At 49.3% G+C, this 12,673-nt stretch overlaps 1 protein-coding gene across 2 annotated transcripts in view; it reads left to right on the top strand.

Annotated features, from left to right (window-relative positions):
* Positions 1 to 676: 676 nt before the first annotated feature.
* The window catches only part of St3gal2 (ST3 beta-galactoside alpha-2,3-sialyltransferase 2), a 49,842-nt gene continuing 37,845 nt past the window's right edge, over positions 677 to 12,673 (top strand). The window contains exons 1-2 of one of the 2 annotated variants that reach the window (XM_021632531.2): positions 677 to 997; positions 12,110 to 12,221. The gene's annotated coding sequence lies outside the window, so the exon portion shown is untranslated. The remainder of the gene's footprint in view (positions 998 to 12,109; positions 12,222 to 12,673) is intronic. The other variant, XM_021632530.2, reaches the window with a different exon arrangement.

Genomic DNA, 12,673 nt, shown 5'->3' with positions numbered 1-12,673 from the left:
AATAGTTTGGAGCTAGGTCTGAAAGTTGAGGAAAGGACTGATGTATTTAAAATGTGTGCCTGTTATCCTAGAGAATAAGAAGCGAAAGGCATCTGAGAGAGAAAATCTGAAGTGAGGAGATGCCCTAATGGATGAGGGAGGGCTATAGGGTGCTTACAAGACACTTCTCACGTGAGGTACACAGTCTCATGGGGACAAATCCCATTCCCATTTCGCTGCTGGTGCCCCTCTCTCCAACAGCCTGGACCTGGCGGCCTCACTGCAGCTGCAGCTTGCAGGGCCAGGGCATGAACCCAGCTGGCTCAGGTCGTGGCTCTTGGCAAGAGCAAATACAGTCTCCTTCAGCTGGGCTCGGCCGCAGTTGATCACTGTCGAGGGAGAGGCATCCTCAGCTTATTCGCATCCTTTGATGAGCCAGGTACCAAGGCCAGGCTGAGGCGCCACAGACTGCATAGCCCAGGTTTTACCTGTCCAGAGCCTCGTGGCTTGGAAACAGAAGAAGACGCCCCTTGATGCTGCACCTTAACCCCCAAATCCGGGCAGAACTACAAAGACCATGATCCCATATATAGGAGTGCATTGGTTTCTGGGAGTGATAGTCCGGAATAGGGAGCGCTGCTGGCGGGTCCTGCCAGGTGGACTACATATCCCAGCATGCATAAGTGAGGCGGGGGGGACAGGCAGGAGGGGAGAGCCCCAGAGGATGTGAATGGGGAGGGGGCACCCGCCCCCTTCCCCCACCCTTCCCTTTAGCTGGGCAGGGGTGGGGGGAGGGGCCGGGCTGAGGCTGCAGCCGCCGTGCTCCGGGAGGGCAGGGCCAGGCAAGGGCGGGACTGGCCCGCGGCAAGCGGACTGGAGAGCCGTGAAGCTAACGGGTCTCGGAGCGGGAGGCGGCGGCAGCGGCGGCGGCGGCAGCGGCGGCGGCAGCTTTCTGCACGGGCGGAGGCGGCGGCAGGAGCGGCAGGCATGGCCCGCGCGGCGCCCAGCGCAGACTGAGGTGCGCGGGCGGGATGAGAGAGGGCGGGATGCGGGGCTCCCCGGGCCCGGTGCTGCCCCAACCCTCCTGTGTTCGGGCAGAGGGCTTGGGTCAGAGGCCCAGACCCAGCCGGTCCAGTCCAGCAACTTCCCCCGGGTCTGGGCGCCGTGTGGGCGGGGGTCCGATTGCCTTGGCCTCGATCCGGATCCCCGCCTTCTGCTCCTGTACATCTAGCCGCTCCCAGCCTTCCTTGCACTCCTGTGACACTCCTTGCTGGCAGCCCCCAGCCCCAGCCCTTGAGTTCTCCTAGTGCACACTTCCACACCTCAGGTGTTGGTACCTCCAGCCTCCGGCGCTTGGGAACCTGCTCCAGGCGAACACCCCTGCCCCACTTCTCTTGGATACAAGCGGTCAGCACCATCCGCATTTCTTTCCTCTACCCCTTCGGCCTTTTCCCCACCTGATACTGACCCCTAGCCACTCTCTGTGGCCTAGTTCTATCTAATAAGATAGAACCTCCTTCCTAATAAGCTTGACCTCTTTCCTACTTGGAGAAACTGAGGCATGAACCAACCAGAAACTTGGTCAGTATGCCCGCCCTCTCCAGACGCTGGCCTGAGCCCTGTCCCTTGTCCCTTCTGTTCCTTCCATTCTTTGCCGTGTAAGACCCGTTACTTCTTTCCAGTCATGCCCCTGGGACTGGACCAAACTTCCCAGCCCGTATGCAGCAGCTCTGGGCTGAGCTCGAATCAGCCTTCCCTGTTAGTTCTTTTATTACTTCTGTTGCCCTCCTTTGCATAGCCTTCCGCCCGGGGAGGAGTCTTCATCCCTTTCCTGCTTGCTCAAGTTAGCCTTTTTGTTTCTGTCTTGCCAACTGCATCCATCTCCTTCCATTTTGCCTGTTTCCCATCTGTACACCAAGAAGGATTCCTACTAGTCCTCGGTCTGCAAACGTCCAGAAACTGTTTGGCCATCCCGACCTCATGCTTGGTGAAGTCTGGATTGGAAGGGACCCTTGTGGGTCTCTAAGCGCTTTGTGGAGGAAGGCACTGTGCCTGGAGGCGGTGATCTCAAGTTTAGTCCTGGTGCTTAGGAGTTGAAGGAAAGACAGAAGGAGGGTACAGACTTGCCCGTATGATTCAGTTTTTGTTTGTTTGCCATCTCCCTTCAGCCGATTTTTTTGGGGGGAAGGTCATACTTTTCTACCCCTATCGCCAGCCTCCCAGTAGAAAGTGGGGAAGGGTGGGAGGGAGGAAGGGAGGGGATACTTCTGAAGTTTGTAAGGGTCCTGAGTGGATAGTCTTGATCTGAACCAGATGGCTCTCTGCTTCGACATGGTCCCTCCCATGCTCCCTCCCCCCTTGGCTGTGAATAGGATGCTTTTAACCTTGTAGCGTGAGAATGGAGAAGGGAGGCCAGGGGGCCCACTGTCTGTGTGAATGTTTACGTCTGCACTCCACAAGTTTGCCAGCGGCCTGGGGGAGTGTCTGTGCCTCAGACACCAGTGTAGAGTTCTCTGACATGCTGATAGGCCCTAGGCCTTTGTAGAGTCCAAAAGATAGAGCTAGTTTTGAAGACCCATAAGCATCACCCTGAGCCAGGCAGGGTGGCACACACCTGTTAAGCCAGCATTCAGGATAGCAAGATTACCATTTCAAGGGACCCTGGGCTATGTAATGAGAGCTTGCCTCCGAAAGCCCCCCAAAAAAGGGGACTGTGAGATGGTTCCCAGGTGAGGTACCTGCCAAACAAGACTGGTGACCTGAGTTCAATCCCTGGAACCCAAAGAAATTGGAAGGAGAGAGCAGACTCCATAAAAACTGTTCTTTAACCTCCAAACACAAGCCGTGGCATGCACACACACATATCAGATCTACACTTTCCACACACACACATACACAGTTTTTTTAAATCCATTATATGTAGACCCATTTGAATTCTCCCCTTAAGCCTGACCTCAGGATGAGGATTTTTTTTGTTTATTTATTTCAAGGTGTGGGGAAAGCAAGGCAGCTTGGTTCCTTCTTTAGCTTGAGGTTTTCTGGTTTTTTTTTTTTAAAGATTTGTTTATTTATTTATTTTTGAAAAATTTTTAGATTTATTTATTAATTATACAGCATTCTGCCTGCATGTGTGTCTGCCCACCAGATCTCAGGTGGTTGTGAGCCACCGTGTGGTTGCTGGGAATTGAACTCCGGACCTTTGGAAGAACAACCAGTGCTCTTAACCTCTGAGCCATCTCTCCAGTCCTATTGTTTATTTTATGCATATGAGTGCTCTGTTTTTATGCATACCAGAAGAGATAATCAGATTCCATTACAGATGGTTGTGAGCCACCATGTGGTTGCTGGGAATTGAACTCAAGACCTCTGGAGGAGCAGCCAGTACTCATAACTGCTGAGCCATCTTTCCAGTCCTCTTGAGTTCTTTTTAAGATTTATGTCACTTTATGTGTGTGTGTGTGTGTCTGTCTGTCTGTCTGTCTGTCTGAGCATGTGTGTGTGGGTGCACTCAGAGGCCAGAAAAGGGTGTCAGATGCCCTTGAACTGGAGTTTCAGGTGGTTATAAGACACCCAATGTGGTTTCTGGGAACCAAATTTGGTCTTCTGCAAAAGCAGCAAGTGCTCTTAACCACTGAGCCAGCTCTCTAGCCCTTGAGTTCTTTTTGTAATAGCAGGAGATGGTATAGGAAATATCGTTTGAGGAGAGGGGTGGGAAATGGATTTCTTTGTTATTCTGTAGTATATTTTGTTTGCCTTGTGGTGGTTTTGCATATTTGCATTTTGTTCTGTTTTTGAGACAAAGTCTTACTGTACCTAGAATGTCTTCAGATTGGGTGTGTAGCTGAAGCTAGCCTTGGACACCTGTTCTCCTTTCCTCTGCTTCATGAGTTCCGGGATCACAGGGGTGCAGCCTGATGCTAAGCTGTGTACTTGAGTCTGTGGAAATTCTTTAAATGCTTCTTTATTTTTGAAATACTCTTCATCCGATCAGTCCTTGACACACAGTAGCTACTCGGTAAAGTTGAAGCAGAGGTTGTGGTGTTGTTTTCTTGTATGTTTATTTGTTTGTTTTTGGTTTTTCTAAACAGGGTTTCTCTGTGTAGCCTTGGCTGTCTTGGGCTCTCTTTTTGGACCAGGCTGGCCTCTGCCTTCCTGAGTGCCGGGATTAAAGGCATATGCTACCATTAAAGGCATATCTGACTTGTTTTGTTTTCTTTCTCGAGACAAGTTTTCTCTGTGTAGCTCTCGATGTCCTGGAACTCACCCTGTAGACCAGGCTGGCCTCGAACTCACAGAGATCTTAAAGACTTTCTTTTTCCTTATTTCCTCGCCAAGGCTTGTTCTGGCTGCTGTGCTGTTTTAGCCTTTTCCTTTCATTCTGATGCTGCCCAGGGTTGGCTAGCTTAGTGAGTAGCCTGGCTTGTGAGACCAGAGCTGTCAGTCCCACTATAACCACAGCTCCATTGTTCTTGGGAAGAAGGCCTCATGACCAAACAGGATGTTTAGGAACCAGGACTTTGGAAAAGGGTGGCTGCCTGATACAGTCGTGCAGTAACTGGGATAGAGCCTTGTCTGTTCCACATAGCTTTTCCAGACTGGGAGGATTAGGGTGCCTGCCAGGTGAGGTTCTGTTATGGTTGCATGCTGGACGAGACGTCCAGGAATCTGGAGTTCAGACAAGCCAAAGGAATCACATAGTGCTTTGCAAATATTTTCTATCTATTGGCAGGCCAATGAGCAATAGATACAGATGTACCCAGGTGGGGTTAGTAAGGAACAGAATGAGTGTGGGTCACACAGCAGCCCCAGGACTCCTGATTCCAGCCCATCTGTGAGAGCAGTCCTGACAGCTTCCGTAATAGCTTCATTGAGTGCTCACTGCCAGCCTAGCACTGCAGTAGGTGTCCTCATACTGTACGGAATCCTTGTGGCAACACTGCATCATTGTCGTTATTTCAGATGTGAAGTTTAAAGTAAAACATGCAGGGCTGGGGAAAGAGCTTGCCGGTTCATAAAGAGCTTGCCTTGTAAGCATGAGGACCCGAGTTCAATTCCCAGCATGTGCATAAAAGAAAATGTCAGGCATGGTGGTGCGTGCCTACAATCCTGGTGCAGGAGATGCGAAGGCAAGAGGATTCCTGGGGCTTGGTGGCCAGCCAGTCTGCAGTCTAATTGGTGAACTCCAGGCCAATAAAAGACCTGCCTCAAAGGAAGGTGAATGTTCTGCACACACATCAACACATGTATGCACATACAGTCATAGAGATGAGTTCATGAAACAAACAAAGGAAAAACAGAAAGCAGTCATGGCAGTGCATATTACAATCCCAGTACTTGGGAACCTGAAGTAGAGAATCATGAGTTCAGGGTTAGCCTGGGCTGTGTAGCAAGACCCTATCTGAAGAAACCAAAACAACAGAAGTTAACAGGAGAAAAGTATAACAAACTTGTTTGTATTTCATCGTAGTGTTGGGCTAGAGAGATGGCTCAGAGGTTTAAGAGTACTGGCTCCTCCACCAAAGGTCTTGAGTTCAAATCTCAGCAACCACATGGTGGCTCACAACTATCTAAGATCAGATCTAGTGCCCTCTTCTGGCAACCAGGTGTACATGCAGGCAGAACCCTGTATTAATAATAATAATAAATCATAGTTTTACATACCATGAGATTTTCAGATTGAAGACCCAGGTGAACTATCCATTTTTATGCTTGGATTGAGGAAGCTTAAACAGCTGTGTACAAATAAGATTGGGCCAAAAAAGGCTGGCCTGGGGATGGAGAGATGGCTCAGTGTTTAAGAGCTCTGGCTGTTTGTTCTTCCAGAGGACCCAGGTTCAATTCCCAGCATTCACATGGCAGCTCACAACTGTCTGTAATAGAAGTTTCAGTGAATCTGACTCCCTCATACAGACATACATGCTGGCCAAACACTAAGTGCACATAAAAAGAAATAAATCTTTAAAGGCTGCCCAATGCCTGTTAGCTGCTGCTCGGCCTGTGGCAGCATTCCTCTTTGCATATAGGGCAGAGTACTTTTGTGGATATGTTGCCATCAGACCAGGTAGGTCAGAGGCTACTCTGTGACTAGGCAGGGGAAGATGACAGTGTGACATTTTAGGTCTTAACAGCTTGTTTTTGCCAAAAGGTCCAATTTTTTTGTTGTTCATTTTTTTCAGGGGTTCTAGTCTCTACGGTATGTTTTGGGAATGGAAACATAGCTTCTTTGGCTCTCTTTGAAGAGAGAAAAAGGGGCAGGAGATAGGAAGGAAGAAGGCCAATAAGAAACTTTGCTTCTGAGAGTTTTACTTCAGCCAGTTTCTTTGGTAAGAAAGGCTGCAAAGCTGTGAGATGGCAGTCAGAGGTGTGAGTTGGGATGCGCCCTTAAAGGTCTCAAGGTGGGTGTAGCAGGGACCATGTGTTTGCCTCATGAGAGTACGGTGGTCATGAGAGGCACCGGTGAGGGCAGGACTGGTGGCCTGAGAGATAGTTTCTCCAGGCTTTTAGAGAATGAGCAAACGGACACTGGAGACGCTGTGAGAGACTGACCCAAGAGTGCTAGGCAAGGACTTGAGTTGGCAAGTGGCATGAGGGTTAGTGTGACAGGTTTCTGAGCCAGCCAAGGGCAAACTGATAGGCAAAACATGGTATGGCTGGGTCACCAGGGGACAAGGGGAGGAGGGGTGATACGAAAAACAAGGCAGGGCCGGAGTAAGATGTAATGAAGCCTGGGACTTGGCAATAGGAACGGAAAAGAGGGGACTGAGAGAGGTTTCGAAAAGTCACTATCGCCTTCCGGAAAAATACCTGATTCGCTTGAGTTCGGCATTTTGATGCCTAAGTGATGAGGGTTGGTTCCTTTAGCTGAAGGGAGCCCACCCAAGAGGAAGGTTTTCAGGAGATAATACTCCCTACTTTGTGGAAGCTGTGTGGCTACCCACAGCATACCTAGCACCTCCATCAGTATTTTTGACTCCTGATCCCAAGCTGTGTGTGAGGCTCGGTGCCTCAGGCCCCAGAGACACCCTCTATAGTAACAGGAGAGCAGCTGGGGGCTTGAGGACAGGACTATTGCATCTCTCTCCCTCAGCCTAGATAGGGCTTCTCTCTTTCCTTTGCATCTCTCGGTTTCTGTGCCCCAGCCTCCCTTTCTACCCTGTGTTCCAGCATACCCGAGTCCTTAGCAGTCAAAGGACCTGGCCCGTTTCTCTGGGGACTTGTATTTTTTTTTCTCTTTGTTCAGAATGCTTATTAATAAGTCTTTCTTAATTAGTAGGGCTGAAATCCCCAAGTAGTGTTTCCCGAAGAAGGAACCTTAACTTTGTCTGCATCCACAGAACTTGGGACTCACCAGGGACAGCTGCCTGTGTCCCCCGACCAGCCGTTCTCAAGTACTTGTTGTTGCTTATTTATAAATCATTATTGTAATTACAGCATGCTGTCAATCGGGTGTTCATGTTGCCATCACAGATCTCATCTAGGGCCCTAGGGCACAGCTGGGCTTTGAGCCGCCTAGGATTTCTAGCTAAGCCCCCGGGGGAGTTCCTTCTGCTTCCGGAAGGGGGCAGGGGCCCAGGAATAGGGTCTACTCAAAGAACACACAGAAGAATATTCCTGTAGGATCCCAGAACAGAGGATTATCTTTCCTGAAGCAAAATGGTGTGTTTCCGTCAATTCAGATCTCTGTGACAATACTTTCCTGACTTTTTTTTCTTTTTTTTTTTTTTTGAGACAGGGTTTCTCTGTGTAGCCCTGGTTGTCCTGGACTCTTTTTGTAGACTAGGCTGGCCTCAAACTCACAGATATCCACCTGCCTCAGCCTGCCTGTGGGAGTGCTGGGATTACAGGCGTGCGCCACCATGTCCGGCTACTTTCCTGACTTCTAATACAAAATTGAGAGAGGTGGGGGGGAGGGAGAGGAGGAGAAAATGTAGAGGTGGGAAATGTAATTTTTTTCTTCTTTTGCTATGATTGCTAAAATTATTTAAAGATTCATTTCATTGTTTTTAATTATGTGTATACTTGTTTCTCTCTGAATGTGCACCTGACTACCAGTGCCCGCAGAGGCCAGAGGCTTCAGATCTTCCAGGAGCTGGTGTCCTAGTCAGTGCTAAGCTGCCTAATGTGGGTTCTGGGAATGGAACTTGTGTCCTTTGTAAAACCAGAAGATGTTCTTAACCACTGAGCCTTATCTCCAACCCATGGATGCTAAAATTTATTTGTAAAATATCAATATATTCATGGAGCACACATAGTTCCGATATAAGATGTTGAAAAGCACCTGGGTGGTGGCGACACACACCTTTAATCCCAGCACTTGGGAGGCAGAGGCAGGTGGATCTCTGTGAGTTTGAAGCCAGCCTGGTCTACAGAATCAGTTCCAGGACAGCTAGGGCTACACAGAGAAACCCTGTCTCAAAAACAAAACAAAACAGTACAAAGCAAAGCAAACAAAGAGATGTTGAAAAGCTTAAGAGGGTCCTCAGCCTGGAATCACAAATTATTCCTGCTGAGCTGTTGGGGAAGAAGCAGTAGGACCTGGGTGATCTGCCTCTGAAGCATTGTTCTTTACCCAAGACAGAATCTTATCTCAAGATGCTGTGCAACCCAGACTGGCTTCAGACTCACAGTCCCCCTGTGTCTGTCTCCTCTGCCACCATGTCCAGTAGCATTTTTTTTTCTTTTTCTTTCTCTCTTAAAATGACCCATTTTGCCACAATTAAAACAAACTTTATTGTTTTCAGAACTTGGGCGGTTATTGCTCTGTAATATAGCTGCCGCCAGCCCGGTGTTGGTAAGCGGGCCTCCAAGTCCTCGGCAAACCTTTATCCAATCTGTCAGTCCTTTGTTCCTTCTGGGGATAATGACTGCTTTGCATTCTGGTGAAGCATTTTCATAAACCAGCTGTTCTATCATTGGCCGGACCCTTTCTGGGTCTCCAAATATCCTGCCTGCTGCATCCATCATTCTGGCCACAAATTCTGGGAATGACTCCTGAGGACCCTGGATAATTTTTGTTAAATGGCCCTCGGTCCCACCCTTCTTTGAAAGGGCCTTCCATGCTTTAATGGCAGCAGCAGATATTTGGCCATACGCTCCCCAATCATAATCTGTCTGTTGCTGGACATGCGGACCTTGTCCTGTTAGTAGCTCAAATGTCCAGCATCGTTGATTGTCTTCTGCATTGGCATTAGCTCTAGCTTGGGATTGACAGGCATCATACCATAGGGCTTTCCATTCCAAATATACTCCCATATTAGGGAGGGCAGCTTTCACTACAGTCTGCCAATCATTTGGGGTCATTGCTGTAGAGCCTAGCCTCTCAAGCTGCATAATTGTGAAATTAGCATCCACCCCGTACTTATTAATTGACTCTGCCAGTTCCTTGACTAGAGGGTAATCTACAGGCACGTGGACACGGCCTCCCTCCACATCTTCAAATACTGGAAAAGTCTGAAAAATCTTGTGTCTATCTTCTGTTGAAAAGAAGGAATCAGGACAGTGCCTCCCGGTGTAGGATGGGGGAGCACTGGAGACAACAGGAGGGGCCGATTGAGAAAGTGCACCCTTCCTGTTCCTCATACTACCTTGCTTTTGATATAATAGTGACGGCCGCTCATCCGGATGGTATCATTTTTCCTCATAGTAGGCTGCTTCCTCCTCCAAATCCTCTTTGCCAGAGGGATATAGCTACTCAAATCCCAGGGTGTTCTTCCCCTGACCTCTCTCTTCCGTGGCTTTAACGTCCACAGAAGGGTCTTTTTTCTTAGAGACGTCCCTATCTCTATCCATTGGGGCCCCTAACCTCGTCTCACGTCCTGATTCTGGCATGTTGTCTTGCATCCCCCTATCCTTAACCTTTTGCTACTCCTTTTTCTCCCGAGGCAGCCCTTGAGTTTGCACGAGACCAAAAAAAGGAAAGCTATGGCGGCTATCACAGCAGAGAAGGCCATAAGGGCTTCTGCTAGCCGAAATGAGAAACGGGATAAGTCGAGATCGAACATGTCTTTCAGGACAAACCTTAATGTTGCGGTTCTGAATTCCTCCCCGCTAACGGGGGCCCTCCTTACCCAGCACTGTTCCCGGGTTTCGGCACCAGATGTTGGGAGCCGCGTGAGCATTTCGCCAGCAGAAACGCACGCGACCACAGGAATTCTTCCGCAACAAAACCTTTATTAGTCACGCGATGAAAGGAGAGGAGAGAGAGAGAGCCCCCGATGTGGCGCTGTTTATATAAGCCCGGATCGCACCTGAGTGACGTGTGAATACCCTGACTGGCTGCTCACTATTACCCTGCCTGATGACTTGGGCCCATCATGCTTAGCGGGCTTGTGACGTGTCAATACCCTGATTGGCTGCTCACTCTTACCCGGCGTGCTTACGCAATTCTTAGCGTGCTTACGCAATTCTTAGCGTGCTTACGCAATCTACGCATGCGCCCTGGAGGTTTACAGTTTTGAGGGCGAGATGTCAGCGCCACCTAGTGGCGTCTGAGTCTCGGCTCTCCACACTTATCTATGGATCTGTGGATCCCTGCCATTCAGGGTCCAGGACAGGGAGAAAAGCCAGCTGCAATCCCTTTGTTGGCAGCCTCCAAGCATCCCCTAGAGATTTGAGATAGAGCTTTTTGGTTCTTGCAAAGAGGAAGCTACTTATCTTCAGGGCAGCAAAACTTTATTGCAGGGCTGAGTTTGGTAGGGTGTGCACAGATACAATACCTTTAACTATCTACAGGGCTGTGTGACCCAAGGCAAGTCACTGTGCCTCTCTGGGACTCAGAATCCACATGTGAGTAAAGAATTCAGAGGGCCCCTGAGAAGTTCATTTTCAAACCATCTGGTCAGCCACCCAACAGAGGAGTGCCACATTCTGAGTAGGAGGGTAGAGTGGGTGCCCAGAATGCACTATGCGGTCCAGACGTCTGGATGTCGGTTTGACCTTTCTCTTAACCTTTGTGGATGCATTAAGCAGCAAACAGGCAGTTCTGGCTTCTCTAGAGAACATAGACTCCTGCAGCCAGGAGAGCTGCTGCTGTGTGGTCAACTCCTCAACCCCACCCCCAAGCCTTACTGTAGCCTGAGGTTGATATCTAAAGGTTCATCAGGCCTGGATTCACATCCCTCTCCTCTTAGGTTGGCTGTCCATAAGCTCTGGAAGCTGGTTCATACAATTCTTGTTTTCTTGTTTCAATTTCTCTGTTCCTCTTTTTGTTCTGTTTTGTGTTTTGAAGACAGGGCTTCTCTGTGTGGCCCTGGCTGTCCTGGAACTCGCTCTGTAGACCAGGCTGGCCTGGAACTCAGAATGCCACCAGCCTCTGCCTCCCTAGTGCTAGGATTAAAGGCTTGCTTCCCCACCCCCACCTGTCTTCTCTGTTCTCTGTTCCTCTTTACACTCAGCTCTGCTCTAGCCAGGTTTTTCTTAAGCCTGGGTGTGAAGTGGGATCACAGATGAATCACACAGGTATAATATCTGCTAGGATTTAGAACTGGTCTCGGAGGGGGAAGGTGAGAGAGGAAGGCTACGCATACAAAGCCCGGACACAGAAAGATAGGGAAACAGGGCATAAAATTTCTTTCATTATCCAAGGAGATGAGACAGAGACTAAAGGGTCTGGCCAGACAGGGCCTCCATCCAAGAAGGGGAGGCAAGTTTTTCAACTGAGGCAGGGCTGGTCTGGTCTGGTCCCAGAGGATTGTGCCTGCTTGAAAGTGAGGGAGGGCTTGATCTTTGCAGCTTGGCAGCTTGCTAGAGGTCAGTATGATAAGAAGGAAGAGACAGATTCCTTGGTTTTTACACGCAGACAGCTGCCTGCTCTGGGCAGCCCAACAGTTCCTGACAGTCTATTGTGCGTCTCCGCTGGCTCTTCTGAAATACACAGCCTCTGGCTTCAGCCCAGCTGGGTTTCCCCTGCCTGGCTGCTAGCTTCCTTTCCCATCTGGGGTCATCTGAGGTCTGCACTGTGGGGCGATCATGTTGAAACCCCAGCCAGTTCTGGGCTTGACCTAGAAGTTTAGAGCCACCCTAAGAAGAGGGGTCAGGGCCTCCAGCCTGAGCAGCGACTCCCACACCTACCTGTCTCATTTTACACTGTTTGGTGCTTGTTTTAACTTGATTTATTGTTGTTGTGGTACAGGTGTGATGAGGTGGGGGTGTCGATACTTGTGCCGTGGCTTGCATGTGAAAGTTAGAGGACAGTTTTGTGGACACGACTCCAGGGACGGAATCCAGGTTGTCACGCTTGAGCAGTAAGTGCCTTACCCACTGAGCCATCTTATTAGCTCTATTTTGCTTTTGTTTTGGGATATAAGATCTCATTCTGAAGCTTAGGCTGGCCTTGAGTTTTCCTTCCTTCCTTCCTTCCTTCCTTCCTTCCTTCCTTCCTTCCTTTTTCTTTTCTTTTTTGTTTGTTTGTTTTGTTTAAGCCTACAGCACCCAGTATCCCCAGTCGGTCTCCCATCAAAGTACTAACCAGGCCCGACCCTACTTGGCTTCTAAGATCAGATGAGATTGTACCCAGTCAGCGTGGTATGTCTGTAGCCAGCCTGGAGCTGTCAAATGGACAAGGTTGGCCTTGATCTTGTGTTCTTCTGTCCTCTGGTATGACGGGTGTTGTGGCTTGTCTCGTCTTTGGTTTTTTAGGTCTCTGCTGCTCAGCCAGGCAAATCTGATGACATGCAGGCATTTGGGGAGTCCTACC

The sequence above is a fragment of the Meriones unguiculatus genome, chromosome 10 (assembly GCF_030254825.1).
Source record: "Meriones unguiculatus strain TT.TT164.6M chromosome 10, Bangor_MerUng_6.1, whole genome shotgun sequence".
Taxonomy (NCBI): domain Eukaryota; kingdom Metazoa; phylum Chordata; class Mammalia; order Rodentia; family Muridae; genus Meriones; species Meriones unguiculatus.
The sequence above is the reverse complement of the archived record's forward strand: the minus strand, read 5'-3'. Positions and strand labels throughout refer to the sequence as shown.